The sequence below is a fragment of the Panicum hallii genome, chromosome 6 (assembly GCF_002211085.1).
Source record: "Panicum hallii strain FIL2 chromosome 6, PHallii_v3.1, whole genome shotgun sequence".
NCBI classification, from domain to species: Eukaryota; Viridiplantae; Streptophyta; class Magnoliopsida; order Poales; family Poaceae; genus Panicum; species Panicum hallii.
Window position 1 is genome coordinate 36,004,247 of NC_038047.1, and position 6,000 is coordinate 36,010,246.

The window sequence follows — 6,000 nt, forward strand, 5'->3', positions numbered from 1 at the left end:
CCATTTCAATACCAAGTTGTTGGAGGCGGAACATGTGTTGGATGTCTTCAAAATCGAACATGATATCAAAGATTTGTTGCCCCTTAAGTCCGAATACATCCGGATGGTGCGGAGCATATATAGTTTTTAGCCCAAGTATACATACCCTCTTGTACCGATTATGAAACCTCCGCATAAAACTAGGACAGTCCCTTAGTGCCCAATCCAGTAGCAAGTCTTTTTCCGTACTGAAACTTTAAAGAAGCATCATCTAAGTCTTGAAGGTCATCAACCCCAATGTCCTTTTCGTGCTCCGTGTCAGTGCGGGGTGTAGAAAAGCCCGATCGTCTGCTGGCACTACAATCTGCTAGATTATCCTTTGACTTAGCCTTCTTAGCCTTTTCATCAGACTTCTTGTTTGCAGCGTGCCATCTATTCACAATTTCTGACCCTTCCTTGTCGTTTTGGTAAGTCCGCAACACTCGAGGCAACAGTGATCGGGCCGGTGGCGGGGCCTGTGGTGATACCGAGGCCTGTGGGGATGGCTCTCATGGTGGTGGTGATACCTGAGCCTGTGGGGATGGCTCTCGTGGTGGTGGTAATGTTCGAGCTGGCGGTGATCGCGAGGCCGTTGGTGATGGCTCTCGTGATACTAGAGCTGCTGGTGATGGCGGAGCCAGAGGTGATGGCTCTCGTGATAATGGAGCCACTGGTGATGCATCTCGTGGTTGTGGTGATGGCAAGACCGATAGTCAATGCTTTGGTGCTGCCCCCTACTCTTGTTGTTGTGGTGTTGGCAAGATATGATCCGGAGCAGCCAATGGTACGTGACCAACCAGTAAGATATCTCGTTTATACCATAGAATGGTTCTGCCGACACATTCTCCAAGGCAACTTTTTTCATCTGCAGTGGGGATGTCTATCTCCTTATCCTCATAGCTTGATTTCAAGAGTTGCTCCACTTGTACGCATGCATATAGGGCCGGGATCGATTTTCCCTCAAATAAACCCCTAGCTGGATGACCTGGGTCTTGGCAACTTTCTTTGTCTTTCCAGCTCGGCCGACCGGATAGGGCAACAAGCAGGGAGTAATACTCGTTATGGTATCCACCGGGTATTGTTGAGCTGTGGTCGAGGTAGCACTGCTCTGTGCACATGCCAGACTCGCTTGGCCAAGTACCAGAGGTTGCATGCCCACCATCCGTTGCTACCCCACCTCTTGCGATAGGTTGAACATAAGTAGCCCCGACTGCTGCTGCTCCGCAAGTGTTGCCATGAACAAATCCTTGAACTTTGCTTGCATTGCATTCTCTGCTGCTGCCATGATTTCTTCTTTATAGTGGTCATGTCTCCTGTACCTAGCCCGGTCCTTCTCGAATCCATCCTGGATGCTCAACTTAGAGGACAGGCCTCTAACACGGCCTCCATGCTCTTTGGACCCAATAGCTGTACTGAGCACATCCTTCTCCCTATGGGGTTTGAGTTGACCTTTTTTTTCTGAAGCTCAGCAAGTTGTAACATTTTTTCTGCCACCGTTTCGGTCTGGGGTCGATCAAATTTTGGTTTCCCTTCAACTATCTTTGGCTTCCTTGCTTCAAGCCACCGCCATCCACGTTCGTCTAAACCTTCATAAGGGCCGGGCTGCCCGGTAGCCATTGCCGCCTCTCTTTCACACCGCCACTTCTCGACCTTCCTTTGGTATCCACCTGGCCCAAGGTGGACTCTATGTATGTTGCTCTTTGCTAGTTCACTTTGCTTCTGGCTTAGAGCTAGAGCTTCTTCAGTGGTCTTCTGTCGAACAAACTCTTCCCATTGTGCTGGTGTAATGTCTCCGTAATCTGCAAATGGCGTTCGAACCTTCTGGACATGCCGGGTATTCAGTTCGCTCTTCCACCAGCGAAAAGTTTCACCCAGCATCTTCAGAGAATAATGCTTTACTTGTTCTCTAGTTCCTCTAGGTAGAATAAAAGTTCTGCTCAACAACTACCACATCGCTTCATTCCTCCCCTCACGAACCAGGGGCCAATTGGGATCGTTGGATCCAAAACCATCTTTGTTCTGATTATAGCACCGATAGCATTCCGAAACTTTGCTACAACCTGCGGCTCTCCTGCCGCGCTAATTGCATTGACAGTCGAATGCCCTTCGGGGTATTGGTTTCTTCCTCGCTGATCCCGTTTCCTTTTGTTTTGGCTGTCAGAGGTTGTACTTGCAGGATTGGGACCCGAGCTTTCATTATCTTCCTTTGTGGGGCTAGGGGGTCCGCGTCGGCGCTTATTCCTTCCTGTCAGAGCCGCCTACACAGATAATACATGTCATACAGGTCATTACTCGTATAGTCTGCTTCGTTGTAACTAATCGTGTATTCATTACCTGATGTGCTTTCAGTTCGTAATCCGGATCGAACGCCTCCCCTGACTGTCTTTCTCTTGCCGGAACAGGGTTTGGATCAATCGGATCGTGCCACTTGTTTCTTACCCAAGCGCCTTGTCCAATCCTAGGGCCTTGCTCGTCCCTAGATTCGACACCGACATCGTCGGACTCCTTGTCCCCAGATTGGTCACCGACATCGTGCTCGTTGTCCCACTCCATCTAGGATGCAATTTGTTGAAGCTCATCTTGCGGTGCGGCATCATCCCTTCATGGGGAAGATGACGACGGAGGATCCATCTACGACTTCTACGCTACATAGCCATTGAAGATATATTTTAAACAGGTAAACTCATAACATATACCACCAGAACCTTCCATCAAAGAACTCATAACATGAACAGTATTGCATCAAGCACCCTAGTCCTTAGTACCATGCATGTATAACTATCAAGCAGTGTGGTACTACCTGGAATAGAAACATATTTGAATATAAAATTTTATGATTTCATGTGTTCACCTGAATATGAAAGTTAATAGACAGACTTCATACTTTCTTATAAAAAAGACTCTGCAATGTCTACATTATCACTCTCTCTGTATTTATCTCTCACTCGTATTTGTCTCTCACTTTATGTATTTGTCTCTCACTCACTCTATGTATTTGTCTCTTAGAAAAGAGAGAGAGAAAGAATGGGGACAAAACAGAGTCCTTCCTATAATCGAATCTAGGACTACTATTGTACTCACTAATGAAAGAATGGGGACAAAGCAAAGTCCTTCCTATAATCGAATCTAGGACTACTATTATACTCACTAATCAGATGAATTCATGTTTATTGGCTGTTCGGCTTGACACTCTTCAGTTCATTTTCAATACATCATTAGAGTACAAAATTAAATAAATAAAAATAAGAACTAACTATACTGCAATAGAAACATATTTGAATATTAAATTTTATGATTTCATGTGTTCACCTGAATATGAAAGTTAATAGACAGACCTCATACTTTCTTATAAAAAGGAGTCTGCGATGTCAACATTATCACTCTCTCTATGTATTTGTCTCTCACTCACTCTATGTATTTGTCTCTTAGGAAAGAGAGAGAGAGAGAAAGAATGGGGACAAAGTAGACTCCTTCCTATAATAGAATCGAGAACTATTATTACACTCACTAATCAGATGAATTCACGTTTACTAGCTGTTCAGTTTGACAGTCTTCAGTTCATTTTCAATACATCATTAGAGTATAAAATTAAACAAAATAAAAATAAGATGAAACTATATTGCAATATAAACATTTACATTTTTTGCTAATTCACATTCTCAGTGTTAGGGTGTTTAAGTGTTTCAAAGGCATCTGTGTGAATCACGGTCCTGTGATAACTGTACTCTTATTATGTATTAACAGGATGGATAAATGTATAGAGTTGACTCCATGTGATAGATAAAAAGGCTTGTGATAATTACCAATGAGTGGAAAAACAGCAATAGCCTTTCTATACTGCAAGAAACTGCAGTGCTGTTGATATAGAAACTCAGCAAGATCACTCTGCAAACTGAACAAAGAAAACATAAGTTAGAAAGCAAAAGTTACATGCCACCTTTTAACTCTAACTAAATTTATGCTACCAACTAGACGCCCCATCAAAATAAGCCAAACTAATTTGACACACGAAATGATATGGATGGACATCAATAAGAAAGCAATATTTACTTCATTGCTTGCTTAATCAAATGATACTGAATACATGATTCTTTTGTATATCATTATGCTGTAAACTTTTCTGTTCTACCATTTTCTTTTAACAACCTTCAGATGCCGAACGAATTAGACCATCTTCGTTTTGAAACTGTGTTGAAATCACTGTCATCTCCTCCCCGTGGCAGACTTGGAACACTTCTATATTCACCTCATTGATAAATGTCATAGCACAATTTTATTAAGGATAAGTGCTTAGATGCAGAATTAGGCTACATGAGAGTAACATGCAGCGGGCTCTAAACTTTCAAATTTTTTTATATCAAGTAAGATGCATATTACTTAAGAATTCATGGGTCAAGTTAATTATCTAAAGAATTGGGAACTGTTAGCATGTAAGGACTTCTAAAAGTGTACTGAAAAGCAAAATACTGAAAAACTGACCCCTAGCCCTGAAAATAGATTGAACCTATCACTAAACTGAAACAAAAAAAGTGAGCTACAGTTTCTGAACTGAGTGTGTCAATTGCAAGTCAGTAGGATTAATTCACAGCAGGATTATATGATCTGTTCTAATTTCTGAACCTGTGAGTATCAGTTGTGTCATGTTTCCTAGTAGCATCCGTATCTGAAGGTTTGAAACTATAATACTCTTTGCTCTGTTAATCCTGAGAGCTATGGTGTTGCAGTAGTTTGAATCCGAGCAAGTGGAGTACTAGATAAATTTAAATCTGAAAATGTGCTGCTTGTAGTTGCTAACTGAATTATTTGTGCCATCTGCATAGCTTGAAGCACAAGCTGCATGTCTCTAACTTGGATTCTGTTAATTTCATTTCTTAACACTCTCTAATCCTATAATGATTGTCTGATCTTGCAGCATGATTATTAATTTCCATGATCTTATCACGGCTAGACGGTAGGATTATCTGAACCTATAGCTCTTATGCTCTGAACTTGTGATAATATGTGATGGACGCCTGCAATGCTGCCACATAATCTGTTTCCTCTAAAATCTGGATGACTGAATCTCTGCCTCAATGAACAGGCCCCCGACGGCGCTGAGCGCCCTGAAGGCGAGGAGCGTGGCGGCGAAGGCGATCTCCCTAACGGGCGCCCCGTGCAGGCCCCCGATAGCGCCGCCGACAGGGCCCGTGCCGTGCGTCGCCGGCAGTCACCGGCCGCCACCGCGGGAGTCCAGATCCGGAAGAGAAGAGAGAAGGGAAGGGCATACTTGGTGGATGCCCGTTGCCGGCGAAGGGCTGGACAAAGGCGTGACGAATGGCGCAGCCGCTCGTGGGGAGGAGGCGCGGGGCGGGGAGACGCCTCGCGGAGGGGAGCTCGAGGCCGCGAGCGGGCGGCGGCGGTGGTCGGTAGCGGGCGGCGGCGGTGAAGACGCGCGCGAGGGAGGCGGCGGCGGCGGAAATTTTTGGCAGCCTAACGGCGTCTGCTTGCGCGCTCGCCCGGGATCTGAAATTTTTTTTCTAAATCTCAGTCTACATAGGAAAAGGATTTGTACCGCCCCTACAAATCCTTTTCCAATTTCTATTGAAAATTCATTTAATTCAAAAGTCATAGCAAAAACACATCGAAAAAACTTAAAATTTTTACCATAAGCAATATGTGACATGTAGAACTTAATAAAAATATCAAATAACTATTTTATTGTATATAATGGTTTAAAGTGTGGAGACCACAATATGCACCTCCACAACATACTATCTCATAGCACTCAAGACTCTCTTTGTGTTTTGAACACTCTCAATCATTATATGTACTGAAACATGTTTGTCGTATTGTTTTACTAATTCTATACTACACAATATGTTTCTAGTGCAAATTTGAGTTTTTTTTCCTATGTTTTGCTATTTCTTTTTGAATTAAATGAGTTTTCGGTTGAAATTTGAAAAGGATTTGTAGGGGCGGGCCGCGGCGTCACCCGCCCCTACA